The 15,665-nt window shown below is 37.1% G+C and overlaps 1 pseudogene; it reads left to right on the forward strand.

The window, feature by feature from the left end:
- The first annotated feature begins 10,598 nt into the window (after positions 1 to 10,598).
- On the forward strand, positions 10,599 to 10,699 carry LOC133248978 (U6 spliceosomal RNA; annotated as a pseudogene).
- Positions 10,700 to 15,665: the final 4,966 nt, after the last annotated feature.

Below are 15,665 nucleotides of genomic sequence, written 5' to 3' on the forward strand. Positions count from 1 at the left end.
AAAGCAACTAGAAAAGGAAGAAATGAAGAACCCCAGGGTTAGTAGAAGGAAAGAAATCTTAAAAATTAGAGCAGAAATAAATGCAAAAGAGACAAAAGAGATCATAGCAAAAATCAACACAACCAAAAGCTGGTTCTTTGAAAGGATAAATAAAATTGACAAATCATTAGCCAGACTCATCAAGAAACAAAGGGAGAAAAATCAAATCAACAAAATTAGAAACGAAAATGGAGAGATCACAACAGACAACACAGAAATACAAAGGATCATAAGAGACTACTATCAACAATTATATGCCAGTAAAATGGACAACGTGGAAAAAATGGACAAATTCTTAGAAAAGTACAACTTTCCAAAACTGGACCAGGAAGAAATAGAAAATCTTAACAGACCCATCACAAGCATGGACATTGAAAATGTAATCAAAAATCTTCCAGCAAACAAAAGCCCCGGTCCAGACGGCTTCACAGCTGAATTCTACCAAAAATTTAGAGAAGAGCTAACACCTATCCTGCTCAAACTCTTCCAGAAAATTGCAGAGGAAGGTAAACTTCCAAACTCATTCTATGAGGCCACCATCACCCTAATACCAAAACCTGACAAAGATCCCACAAAAAAAGAAAACTACAGGCCAATATCACTGATGAACATAGATGCAAAAATCCTTAACAAAATTCTAGCAATCAGAATCCAACAACACATTAAAAAGACCATACACCATGATCAAGTGGGCTTTTTCCCAGGGATGCAAGGATTCTTCAATATCCGCAAATCAATCAATGTAATACACCACATTAACAAATTGAAAAATAAAAACCATATGATTATCTCAATAGATGCAGAGAAAGCCTTTGACAAAATTCAACATCCATTTATGATAAAAACTCTCCAGAAAGCAGGAATAGAAGGAACATACCTCAACATAATAAAAGCTATATATGACAAACCCACTGCAAACATTATCCTCAATGGTGAAAAATTGAAAGCATTTCCTCTAAAGTCAGGAACAAGACAAGGGTGCCCACTTTCACCATTACTATTCAACATAGTTTTGGAAGTTTTGGCCACAGCAATCAGAGCAGAAAAAGAAATAAAAGGAATCCAAATTGGAAAAGAAGAAGTAAAACTCTCACTATTTGCAGATGACATGATCCTCTACATAGAAAACCCTAAAGAGTCCACCAGAAAATTACTAGAAATAATCAATGACTACAGTAAAGTTGCAGGATATAAAATCAACACACAGAAATCCCTTGCATTCCTATATACTAATAATGAGAAAACAGAAAGAGAAATTAAGGAAACAATTCCATTCACCATTGCAACGGAAAGAATAAAATACTTAGGAATATATCTACCTAAAGAAACTAAAGACCTATATATAGAAAACTATAAAACACTGGTGAAAGAAATCAAAGAGGACACTAATAGATGGAGAAATATACCATGTTCATGGATTGGAAGAATCAATATAGTGAAAATGAGTATACTACCCAAAGCAATTTATAGATTCAACGCAATCCCTATCAAGCTACCAACAGTATTCTTCACAGAGCTAGAACAAATAATTTCACAATTTGTATGGAAATACAAAAAACCTCGAATAGCCAAAGCGATCTTGAGAAAGAAGAATGGAACTGGAGGAATCAACTTACCTGACTTCAGGCTCTACTACAAAGCCACAGTTATCAAGACAGTATGGTACTGGCACAAAGACAGAAATATTGATCAATGGAATAAAATAGAAAGCCCAGAGATAAATCCACGCACATATGGACACCTTATCTTCGACAAAGGAGGCAAGAATATACAATGGATTAAAGACAATCTCTTTAACAAGTGGTGCTGGGAAATCTGGTCAACCACTTGTAAAAGAATGAAACTGGACCACTTTCTAACACCATACACAAAAATAAACTCAAAATGGATTAAAGATCTAAACGTAAGACCAGAAACTATAAAACTCCTAGAGGAGAACATAGGCAAAACACTCTCCGACATACATCACAGCAGGATCCTCTATGACCCACCTCCCAGAATATTGGAAATAAAAGCAAAAATGAGCAAATGGGACCTAATTAACCTTAAAAGCTTCTGCACATCAAAGGAAACTATTAGCAAGGTGAAAAGACAGCCTTCAGAATGGGAGAAAATAATAGCAAATGAAGCAACCGACAAACAACTAATCTCAAAAATATACAAGCAACTCCTACAGCTCAACTCCAGAAAAATAAACGACCCAATCAAAAAATGGGCCAAAGAACTAAATAGACATTTCTCCAAAAAAGACATACAGATGGCTAACAAACACATGAAAAGATGCTCAACATCACTCATTATCAGAGAAATGCAAATCAAAACCACTATGAGGTACCATTTCACACCAGTCAGAATGGCTGCGATCCAAAAGTCTACAAATAATAAATGCTGGAGAGGGTGTGGAGAAAAGGGAACCCTCTTACACTGTTGGTGGGAATGCAAACTAGTACAGCCACTATGGAGAACAGTGTGGAGATTCCTTAAAAAACTGGAAATAGAACTGCCTTATGATCCAGCAACCCCACTGCTGGGCATACACACTGAGGAAACCAGAAGGGAAAGAGACACGTGTACCCCAATGTTCATCGCAGCACTGTTTATAATAGCCAAGACGTGGAAGCAACCTAGATGTCCATCAGCAGATGAATGGATAAGAAAGCTGTGGTACATATACACAATGGAGTATTACTCAGCCATTAAAAAGAATACATTTGAATCAGTTCTAATGAGGTGGATGAAACTGGAGCCTATTATACAGAGTGAAGTAAGCCAGAAGGAAAAACATAAATACAGTATACTAACGCATATATATGGAATTTAGAAAGATGGTAACAATAACCCGGTGTACGAGACAGCAAAAGAGACACTGATGTATAGAACAGTCTTATGGACTCTGTGGGAGAGGGAGAGGGTGGGAAGATGTGGGAGAATGGCAATGAAACATGTAAAATATCATGTAGGAAACGAGTTGCCAGTCCAGGTTCGATGCATGATGCTGGATGCTTGGGCTGGTGCACTGGGACGGCCCAGAGGGATGGTATGGGGAGGGAGGAGGGAGGAGGGTTCGGGATGGGGAACACATGTATACCTGTGGCGGATTCATTTTGATATTTGGCAAAAATAATACAATTATGTAAAGTTTAAAAATAAAATAAAATTGGAAGAATAAAAAAAAATAAATAAAAAATAAATTCAGTTTTCATGTAGATACTCTGAAGTATACTTCCTACACTACCACAATGGTAAATTCAGTTTTCACCAAGGTACTCCGAAGTGTTCCTCCTACACTACCACGTGGCTAAATTCGGTTTTCACCCATGCACTCTGAAGTATACATCCTACATTACCACGTTGGATGCTCTGGAAATCCTTATGAGGCTTATATCTAACCGAGAGCAATTTTTAATTTATCAAATTAGAAAGAACAAATGCAAATTAAGGTATACATTTCTTGACTTAAATCACTGGTATACTTAACACATCTTGTTAGAAAGAAATATTTTTTCACAGAATATGTTTCTATTAAACCATGTAACTGGTATATCTGTTTTGTTTTACTTTTAAAAATAAACAGTAGTATTCTATTTTAATAAGAATAATTGCCACAATTGATTAAGTTGACTACTCTGCAAAAACTCCAAAGTATTATGTATTTTGTAATATTGTACCAATTTTACAAATGAGAAAAGTGTGATTTAGAGAGGCACAGAACTTGGCAAAGCCCACCTGAAAGTACAGAGGAGAACAAGGAATTTACATCATGTCAGGATATATCCGAAGACTAAGAACTGTCTGCACCATATTAAGAATGAATTAATTTTGGAATGGACGAGATATATATACTCTAAGAGAGAATAAAGTGGCAAAGAATCATTAAATCTACTCTATAGTGATAATTGCTCTATTTAATATTTTTCTTTAGACACAAATTGTTCCTGTATGGGAATAGGATATTTAAAATATTTTATGGCAAATTTACTGTCAGTTCTACTCAATGTAAGAAAAAAAAAAGTATGATATGAAATTGCAACAGTATGTGTGATTTTTTAATATTGATACCTCAGAGAGTCTCAGAGAGGACAGATATTATTTTTAATCATTTGTAACTTTAAAGCTACTCAGCATCTGGAAAAAAAGTTGTCTATAAAATAATGTATATAGCCACATGGTTAGTACATCTGCCACTGAGTTGTTCTGTGGGGTATTTTTAATCACACCTGGAAAATACATATAATATATTACCATTAACATTAAAATTCCTTCTTTAAACATTTTTGATATATCAGTCTACACACTAATAATAGATTGTTAAAATAAAAAATCAAGAAAGACTTGATAATAAATATATGATATCTTTGTATCAAGTCTAAGGATTATTTTTATGTCTTACCTATCTACTAAGATTCACATACATTCACAATGGTTCTGCAATAGAAAATGAATAACTCTGAATGAACTTAATTTGTTTCTAGAATTTTAGTTAGCAATGTCTAAACTTTGAATCCATCCGATATGTAAATGAATGTTTCTAGAAAGAATCACACAAAAGATTTTAATATGAAGTTGAAAGGTTGAGAAAAGGCAGTTTCCCCATATTGTATCTACATTATATTTCTCCCTAGTGTTCTATAGCTGCTGTAACAAATTGTCACATTCTTGGTGATTTCAAAATTACAAACACCTATCAATTTACTGTAGTTCTGGAAGTCCAACGCAGGTCTCATTGGCTAAAATTGGTGTCAGCAAAACTTCATTCCATTCTGTAGTCTCTAGGGGAGAATCTGTTTCCTTGCATTTTTCCAGCTTCTAGCGGCTGACCGCACTCCGTGATTAGAGTTCCCTTCCTCCATCTTCAAAGCCAGTGTCTCTGCATCTCTAGCATCATTCTTTCACAGATACATTGCTATCTGATTTTCCTCCGCTACCTCCCTATTTTACTGATAACTGCTGTAATTATAATGGGTCCTCCAGTATAGTCTATCTTCAGATCAACATGTTAGCAATCTAAATTCCATCTGCAAACTTTATTTTTCTTTGTCACGTAACCCAGCATACTAGTAGGTTCCATAGTCATCTTTGGAGGCAGCTATTCCTTGGCTCACCACACTCTTCCCAGTGTTTTTACTGCTTTTGCTTTAAAATTATCAGCTACATTATTATCACATTCACATCCTCAAGAAACTCTTATGAAGAAGATATTATTCTCTGGCTTAGCATACTATAATCCCCAAACAGCATTCTCCTTGAATGCTCTGCTGTGGAGAATGACATAGTTTAAATGTGCTTCTGCAGCCAGAATCCTGACTAGGAGTGGCTAAGTGACCAAGGGCTTCTAGTTTCCTTTTGCTTTAAAATGGTCAGACATAGCTGCCCTCATATATTATTTATCCTTTCTACCTTGGTTGCATAAATAATTCCTGATTATAGATGAACCACGTGGTTTGCAAGAGGAAAAGGCCAAGAGAATCACAGATACGGCAGCCTCAAAATAGATGGCCACCAAACTAATGCCTGAAGCTGATTTTCTCACGAGTTTATCTCACATGAAAAAAATCAGTATTCATTTGTTTATATGACTATTGGGCTTCTCAAGTGGCGCTAGTGGTAAAGAACCTGTCTGTCCATGCAGGATACATAAGAGAAGTGGGTTTGATACCTGGATCGGAAAGATCTTTTGGAGGAAGTCTTGACTACCCACTCCAGTATGCTTGCCTGGAAAATCCCACGGACAGAGGAGCCTGGTGGACTACAGTCCATGGGGTCTCAAAGCGTCCAACACTAGCACACATGCACATGACTATTAGCAGTTTATCCTGTTGCTTGCAACTAAGTCCCATATGCAATTAATAGCCTAAAGTATTCATATCAAAATCACTGCAGATGGTGATTGCAGCAGTGAAATTAAAAGACGCTTACTCCTTGGAAGGAAAGTTATGACCAACCTAGACAGCATATTAAAAAGCACAGACATTACTTTGCCAACAAAGGTTCGTCTAGTCAAGGCTATGGTTTTTCAAGAGGTCATGTATGGATGTGAGAGTTGGACTATAAAGAGAGCTGAACACCGAAGAATTGATGCTTTTGAACTGTGGTGTTGGAGAAGACTCTTGAGAGTCCCTTGGACTGCAAGAAGATCCAACCAGTCCATCCTAAAGGAAATCAGTCCTGGGTGCTCACTGGAAGGACTGATGTTGAAGCTGAAACTCCAATGCTTTGGCCACCTGATGCGATGAGCTGACTCATTGGAAAAGACCCTGATGCTGGAAAAGATTGAGGGCAGGAGGAGAAGGGGTCGACAGAGAATGAGATGGTTGGATGGCATCATCGACTCAATGGACGTGGGTTTTGGTGGACTCCAGGTGATGGACAGAGAGGCCTGGCGTGCTGCATTTCATGGGGTCGCAAAGAGTCGGACATGACTGAGCAACTGAACTGAACTAAACTGAATTCACATCAAGTTTGCCTTGAAACTAGAAGCAGCATTTTAAGCCTTTTTCTGAAAAAAAAAAAAAAAAAGAAAGAAAGAAATGTACTTAATCACTTCTGACTGTTCCTATTATTTACCAAAAAAAAAAAAAAACCCCAATTTTTTGAGCAAGTCGTAATGTATGTAGAATAGTATCAAAGTAAACAATAACAAAAGAACATAATAACTTTTCTTCTAAATTTCATAATGTTCTGTGCCAGTTATCAACCAAATGTTTCTTACCTCACAATTTACCCATCCTTACCTGTTCTTCAAAAATGAATCTGGAACTTTATAGTTTTCCTTTGCCAGTTGGCAGTAAGCTTTGCCAATGGCTTTGCAAGAGAAAGGGCTTTTCCTTCTGCTTCTGGCGCTCATTTGGAAGGCTTGTGCTTTACACCCATGCACTTGGCCTTTCCAGCACTGCTGTGGTCCAGGCGGCTTCTAGCTGCTCCAGTGTGTTTGGCTCTTGGAGCACACACAGCTTCTCCAGCGTCAGGCTGCTACAGCGCACGTGCAACTTCCCTAGCGCCCAACTCCTGCCATGTACAGTGTGCCATGTACTCAGCACCAAGCGAGTTCCCCCACAACTCCCTTAGGAAAAGTCACATGACAGAGTGTATCCATGAGACATCATTCTGTGCACAGCTTTCTTCTATATCATATAGAACTGATTTCCTGCAAGTTCAAGAGGGAGGAGTTCTTGCAAATTCCACCAGCACCTCATCACAGTGATATCTTTGTCTGTATGGCCATGTCTGCTGGAAAAAGGTGTAGCTTTCAGCCCTGGCAGGATGGAGAGTGGGATTCTTCCGTAGGGTTCTGGTAGTGGCGAACACACATCTGTTATTCCCATATACTTCAGAGATTTTTTTTTTAACATTTTACCAGCCTTTACTGTTGTTATTCAGTCGGTAGGTGGTGTCTGACTCTGTGACCCCATGGACTGCAGCCTGCCAGGCTTCCCTGTCCTTATACATCCCCAGAGTTTGCTCAGACTAATGTCCATTGAGTCTATGACACCATCCAACCATCTCATCCTCTGTCCTCTCCTTCTCCTCCTGCCCTGAGTCTTTCCCAGCATCAGGGTCTTTTCCAATGAATTGGCTCTTTGCATCATGTGGCCAAAGTTTTGGAGCTTCAGCTTCAGCTGAAGTCCTTCCAATGAATATTCAAGGTTGATTTCCCTTAGGATTAATAAGTTTGATCTCCTCGTAGTCCAAGGGACTCTCAAGAGTCTTCTCCAGCACCACAGTTCAAAAGCATCAATTCTTAGGTGTTCAGCTCTCTTTATAGTCCAACTCTCACATCCATACATGACTACTGGCAAAACCAAAGTTTTGACTATACAGACCTTTGTTGGAAGTGATGTCTCTTGTTTTAATATGCTGTCTAGGTCTGTAATAGGTTTTTCCTCCAAGGATCAAGTGTCTACCATTTCATTAATCTAATACTTAAACATTCTTTATATTAAATGTTCCCGCTTCAAATTACTGGGTAATTCTGTCTCCTGAGAAGACCCTGACTGATTTGCATTCTTTGAAGTACTGTTATATTCAGTAACAATGACATTTAAGAAGTGAGTGTAGAATTTACCTTAATGCAACTTCTCTAAAAAATGTTTCTCAGAACCTACCACATGATGTACTCCAGGAAAAATGGGTCCCAAAGTCCTATAGCTTAGATAATTCTGTTTCAGTCAGAGATTCATAGAACCTATATTAGTTCTCCCAGATGTTTTGCAGCAAATATAATCAGATTTTGTTTAAGCCATAATTTTCTGAATGGAAATGTCTTTGTAAACAGTTTGTTAAATAAAAACAACTGTAGCAATCTGTGAAACATCGGGATGGGAAACAATCTTGGAAAATGTTTTCCTAAAAATATCCTAAAAATACTACTCTGTTAGCAACAACAAAAAGCTTTTGAAGAGTACAGAAAACATCCTCCTGGCATTGTGTGCTACTTTGAGACTCTTCCTTTGCAAATGCTAGGAACATTTTGACTATAAGGAGAATTTTTCATTTTTCAATAAATGTATTACTATTCATTGTGGGTACAACCTGGCATAATTTTCAATAGATATTTAAGTTGTGAATAGCTGGGGGGAAAAAGAGAGCTTTCAGTTCATGTTATCTCATGCTAATCATCTCCAAGTGTGCTATTGATCACTGTATTTGTTATAAGACTTGCTCTTAATCAAAAATAAATTCCTAACTGAAGTCTTGTTTGCCTGTCTTTTATTTAAAGAAGATTTAAATAGAAGAGTTGCTCTCTAACACTCAATATCTGTGGCTAGCCACTGCTGAGTGAGCTTAGCTAAAAGACCAACACTAACTGCTGTAATAAGGGAAAGATACATAATGTAATGGTGATATGATTGTTATTTAAACTAAAACTGCAGAAATTGCCATTATTTTCCAAAGGCATAGCCTGATTATAACAAAATATCTAGACTCACCATTCCCTTTTTATATAATAGCTTTGCGATGATAGATTACATTAAAGAACTCAAACTTACTCTTTAAAAGAAGATATATTTTTATAATTATACTGATTAAAAAGACACAGCAAAAAATATTTCAAATTTTCCCTCCCTAGTGCTTGAGATGTTTATCAAAAATTTTGACTTCACATTGATGTCTGTGTCCCTTGGCTTATAATAGTAAGTATTGTAATACCTCTATTGGAGTTTTTTTCATGATTTCTTGAAATATTGATGACTTATTATAAAGTTCATGAGAGCAACATTATTCCTCACATTTTTTTTTTGCTCTGTGTACATAAGTAAATTCATAACATATAATCACTCTTCAATAAATGATGAAGTCAGAAATCATCATAATAAGTAATAAAATAGCTAAGATCTACAATTAAATGTTCAAAATGGCATTATTAACTTCCTTTATGAAAGTTCTACATTTGAATTATTCCAGTGTTTACTTCACTGCTGCTGCTGCTGCTGCTGCTGCTGCTAAGTCGCTTCAGTCGTGTCCAACTCTGTGCGACCCCATAGAAGGCAGCCCACCAGGCTCCCCCGTCCCTGGGATTCTCCAGGCAAGAACACTGGAGTGGGTTGCCAGTTCCTTCTCCAAGGCATGAAAGTGAAAAGTGAAGGTGACATCGCTCAGTCATGTCAGACCCTTAGTGACCCCATGGACTGCAGCCCACCAGGCTCCTCCGTCCATGGGATTGTCCAGGCAAGAGGACTGGAGTGGGGTGCCATTGCCTTCTCCAGTTCACTCCACTAGTGCTTCTCAACTACAGTGCAGGTAGGTGGTAAAATTTCTTGGTGCCTTACCCAGATCCTCTTTACCAATTTGTCTTTACTGTCAGTGCTGAAACGAATGGCTTATAACTGTGACCTTCTCAGAAGGACTGCCTTTGGCTGAAGGGAGCCAACTTTCCTGGGAACAGTTGGGCAGTTACATCACCTTCTCTCCATTTACTGACTAATAAAATCATAGAAATTCTGTTCCTTAGCCTCAGGGTGATACAACTCTTACTGGGGTAATTCACTATTAAGGAATAGCCCTCATTCCCTGTGTGTACCACACCAAAACTAGTTCACATCCTTGCTTAGATTTTTCCCTGGACTACTTGACTTCCTTCATTCTCTTACAGGATTTTCCTACAGAGCTCTCACGCAATACACCACGCACACCTGAATCTTTGTCTCAATCTCTGCTTCTAGGATATAAGAAGTGATCCCTAGGCAGCTGACTGTAGAATGGGATTCTGGTGTTGAAAATATGGTGAACCACTGAAATGAAGGCTCCATCTCAGGCGGTAGGTGGAAAATCGACAGTCCCTGGTCTGTTGTAAAACTATAGTTTTTAACACTTTCACCTCTAGTGAATTTGGTTTATTTGCAGTTGAAAAAGGATGCACTGGTATTTGATATCTGATAATAAAATGTCTCTGGTCTTTGGCTAGAGATATTTTAGAAATATGGCTATTATAGTAATAATAATAATTGAGAAATTAGATAGCTATTGGTAAGCAACATTGGTACTTTGAAAAGAAAAAAATGACAGACTTGAGATAATCAAACATCAATTCCTATAATTCAAATAAAAATTTAAGAGAGTCAGTGCTTGCTTTGGCTGTACATGCAATAAAATTGGAAAAAGAAGAATATCATGGCCCGTGCACAAGGATGACATGCAAATTCATAAAGCATTCCATATTCAATTAAAAGTGTGAGCCAGAGGCTTCCTTAACATTTGATAAAACAGTTATTTTTTCTAGTGGGTGGACGGATCATGTTAAGAGACTGGAATAGAAGTTTATTTCAAGTATAGATAAACATAGAAGAAGGTTGAATGCTCATCTTTGCAAATCTCTTTCATGAAGCCTGGATCACACTTATGCAAGGATCCTGAGACTTGAAATGGGAAAATTAGGTCGAGGAAACAGAATACTATGAGGACCTAAGTCCCCCTGAGGTTTCTCAATCTAGAAAAGTAACTCTATATTTTATCCTCTTGCTAAAGGATAAAATATAGCCCCGTGCTTCAGAGCTATACAGAACTCTCAGATAAAGCAGGGCCTTTCCCAGTCAATGTCTGTGTTCTTCACCATGGGCTCCTATAGCCCCCACATGCCTAACAAATCAATTATAAGCTAACCAACTGGAACAGTGCTACATGACAGAGGAGCTGCCGTAAGTGCCTAGCATTTAGCAACAGGGACTGGGAGGTTATGACTAGGAGTAGATCCTGTGGGAGCTGAATCAAGGGGGCAGAATACAAAAGTGAAAAATAAAGAGTTTGTCCATAAGGAAACTCATGACACAAATTTAATTTGACTTAGGCCCCTATAGCCAATTTGATGATGTTTCTGAGATGTGTCTTCAGCACTGTGAAATAAATAGACCATACAAAGTGTAGAAGGGGCTAGGACTGCCATGGCAGATTGCAGAGAAAAACAGCCATGCTTGATGTGGGAATTGTAGAATGAATCTGTCATGAAGAACGATAGACGACACCAGCTGTCTCTCATCAGGAGGTCCGTGATTTGTCATTTGAAGCTAAAAAGGAACACATTGTGAGTCAGCAACAGCCCTGATAAAATGTTCAGCCATGTCTCTTCTTTTTGAAACTAGGATTATTGTTAGAAGATGCTGTTACAGGACTGAAATCCCTAGCAACAGTGAAGATGATTGATCTCAATAGCAGAGGCCAAGGGTAAGCAAGGTGACTGTAGACACCATAATGGGACAACAAGTTTGAAGTGGTAGCCTGTGGAGCATGACCATGCATGACAATATATAAAGATGTTTGGGGAGATGACTAAACAAATATGGTGGTTTAGGGCAAGAGACATAGGCAGCAGGCATGGCAGAGCCTGGTGGGCTGCCGTTTATGGGGTTGCACAGAGTCGGACACGACTGAAGTGACTTAGCAGCAGCATATATTATTAGACATTTGCATCATATTTTATGTATCTTCTTTATTATTATTAGAGTTAAATTCAATCAGCTAGTGTTAGTATCTTTCTGTTTGCACTTGCTTATTATTGATTTAATATTACTCCTTGGTTTCAAGGTATCTTATTTTAAGTTGATGCTCAGTTCAGTTCAGTCACTCAGTCGTGTCCGGCTCTTCGCGACACCATGAATCACAGCACGCCAGGCCTCCCTGTCCATCACCAACTCCGGGAGTTGGTCCATCACATCCATCGAGTCAGTGATGCCATCCAGCCATCTCATCCTCTGTCGTCCCCTTCTCCTCCTGCCCCCAATCCTTCCCAGCATCAGAGTGTTTTCCAATGAGTCAACTCTTCGCATGAGGTGGCCAAAGTACTGGAGTTTCAGCTTCAGCATCATTCCCTTCAAAGAAATCCCAGGGCTGATCGCCTTCAGAATAGACTGGTTGGATCTCCTTGCAGTCCAAGGGACTCTCAGGAGTCTTCTCCAACACCACAGTTCAAAAGCATCAATTCTTCGGCGCTCAGCCTTCTTCACAGTCCAAGTCTCACATCTATACGTGACCACTGGAAAAACCATAGCCTTGACTAGACGGACCTTTGTTGGCAAAGTAATGTCTCTGCTTTTCAATATGCTATCTAGGTTGGACATAACTTTCCTTTCAAGGAGTAAGTATCTTTTAATTTCATGGCTGCAGTCACCATCTGCAGTGATTTTGGAGCCCAAAAAAGTAAAGTCTGACACTGTTGCTACTAATGAGTCTTAGACAATTATACTGTTGTTACATTGTTTTGTGGAAACCTAATATAACAGTTTTGAAATTATGAAATTTATGCCTATATAATCCTTATACCCAAAAGCTGTATTTTTTTAAGACTCTAAAAAACTGATCTCAAAAGTAAATGTACATCCTCAATGAATTTGATAATAAATAATCAAGTGGAGAAAAAGGAAGAAGACAGGAACATCTTTCTAAGCCTACAAAACATTTGAGAAAGAAATATAAAACAAACAAAAAAATTAGAGGAAGAAGTTAATATAGTCAAAATATAAAATTAATAAATAGAAAATATGAGAAACAAAATTTTTAAATATCTATGGGAGTTCTTTATTAAAAACAACTAGATTATCACTGCCCACTAGAGCTATTGATGATAGACATATTCTATATCTCCACTGTCTAAAGTAATTACATGTGACACTTGAAACGTGATGAGTAGAACTGAAGAAATAGATTTTCAATTTTATTTAATTTTTTTTTTTTTTATGTTTGCAAGGGCCTTTCAGATTCATTAATGAGCATCTTTGTGGCCTTTTGCTCTTTATTTTTTTTTTTTATTTCACATGTTTTCCTTAAATGTTGCTAAAGAAATATTATAGAACTCAAATAGTATTACAACCACAATCCCCAATCTTCCTACTCCAATAATTATTTTTAGGCTTAATTTTATTTTATTTTATTTTTTTTTTTGAAAATTTATGCCTTTATTTCAGTTGTTGTGTTGGCAATATGAATCTTAAAATAATGATGAAAAGTTAACTCTTTCCAAATATGGGTATTTTGGGTTATGGTGAAATAGCAGTAGGTTTAAAACAGTATAGTAGCTAGATCCTACCTATCTTTTCCTGGAATGCCCACTTCAACACCAAGCTGTCAGATACATTCCTGAACTTTTGAAGACATTATAATGATGGTAATGTCAGGCCGGGATAAAGAAAAACAGAAATGATCAGAAGACTGAGGGGAAAAAGACATGAGATGGAAAAAAAAAATAGTTCGTATTGTCGACACCATCCAGTCTAGCAATTTTTACAGATGCTTTCTGTTTGCTCGAGACAGTTTATTGCTTATGTTATTTCTTCTGTTCCTTTTTTTTTTTTTTTTAATTTTTCAGCAGTTTATTTATTTATTTTTTTTATTTGATAAATTTAACGCCTTTTATTGCCATACCTCATTTTACTGTGCTTTGCTTTAGTGAACTTTATAGATACATGTTTTTTTTGTTTTTTTTTTTTCCTTGTTAATTTTCTGTTTAGTTGATCTATCCATAAGTGTGAGTGGGGTATTAAAGTCTCCCACTATTATTGTGTTATTGTTAATTTCTCCTTTCATACTTGTTAGAATTTGTCTTACATACTGCGGTGCTCCCATGTTGGGTGGATATATATTATATAATTGTTATATCTTCTTCTTGGATTGATCCTTTGATCATTATGTAGTGACCTTCTTTGTCTCTTTTCACAGCCTTTGTTTTAAAGTCTAATTTATCTGATACGAGTATTGTGACTCCTGCTTTCTTTTGGTCCCAATTTGCATGGAAAATCTTTTTCTAGCCCTTCACTTTCAGTCTGTATGTGTCCCCTGTTTTGAGGTGGGTCTCTTGTAGACAACATATGTAGGGGTCTTGTTTTTGTATCCATTCAGCCAGTCTTTGTCTTTAGTTGGGGCATTCAACCCATTTACGTTTAAGGTAATTACTAATAAGTATGATCCCGTTGCCATTTACTTTATTGTTTTGGGTTAGAGTTTATACACCATTTTTGTGTTTCCTGTCTAGAGAATATCCTTTAGTATTTGTTGGAGAGCTGGTTTGGTGGTGCAGAATTCTCTCAGCTTTTGCTTGTCTGAAAAACTTTTGATTTCTCCTTCATACTTGAATGAGATCCTTGCTGGGTACAATAATCTGGGCTGTAGGTTATTTTCTTTCATCATTTTAAGTATGTCTTGCCATTCCCTCCTGGCATGAAGAGTTTCTATTGAAAGATCAGCTGTTATCCTTATGGGAATTCCCTTGTGTGTTATTTGTTGTTTTTCCCTTGCTGCTTTTAATATTTGTTCTTTGTGTTTGATCTTTGTTAATTTGATTAATATGTGTCTTGGGGTGTTTCGCCTTGGGTTTATCCTGTTTGGGATTCTCTGGGTTTCTTGGACTTCTACAACATTCGAATCATAGGGGTTCCAGAAGAAGAAGACAAAAAGAAAGACCATGAGAAAATACTTGAGGAGATAATAGTTGAAAACTTCCCTAAACTGGGGAAGGAAATAATCAATTTTATTTAATTTTAATTAATATAAATTTAAAGGACATATGACTAGTTGTTAATAATACTAGACAGCACAATCTTAGGTGAATAATTTTTCACAAGGATAATTCAAGGAAAAAGATAAAATTTTTAAATATCTTATGAATTAAAAAAAGTATAACCAAAGTCAATGTACAAATAATAGATTTGGTTTGGAAAAAATATATTTGATAAAGAATAGAGATGAAGGATAATGCCTATAGTACACAAAGAACCTTTACAAATTGGCAAAAGGGAATAAATAACCATACAGGAAAAAAGTAGATATGAAGGAACAATTCAATTTAAATAATAAATAAGGCCAGGTGTGACAGTCAAAGTTATAAGGTGGCCTCCATAATCCCTGGCATCCATTCCCTTGCAGAAATGTGTCTTTTTTTCCTAACCAATAAAATATGGCAATGATAAAATGGTTAACATTGAGTTAATGAAATAGAAGATTGTTCTGGCTGGATCAGACCTAACCTTGAAGCAGTAGAAACAAACTCTCTACATTGCTGGTTCTGAAGAAAAAAGGTGTCATGAGGAAGTTATGTAGCATGCAGGATTTTAGTTCAGTGGTCAGGGATCAAACCCATGTCCCCTGCAGTGGAAGCACAAAGTCTCAACCACTGGACTGTCAGGGAAGTCCCTTGAGGAAATGAA

This window comes from Bos javanicus, chromosome 5, assembly GCF_032452875.1.
Source record: "Bos javanicus breed banteng chromosome 5, ARS-OSU_banteng_1.0, whole genome shotgun sequence".
In the NCBI taxonomy this organism is placed as follows: domain Eukaryota; kingdom Metazoa; phylum Chordata; class Mammalia; order Artiodactyla; family Bovidae; genus Bos; species Bos javanicus.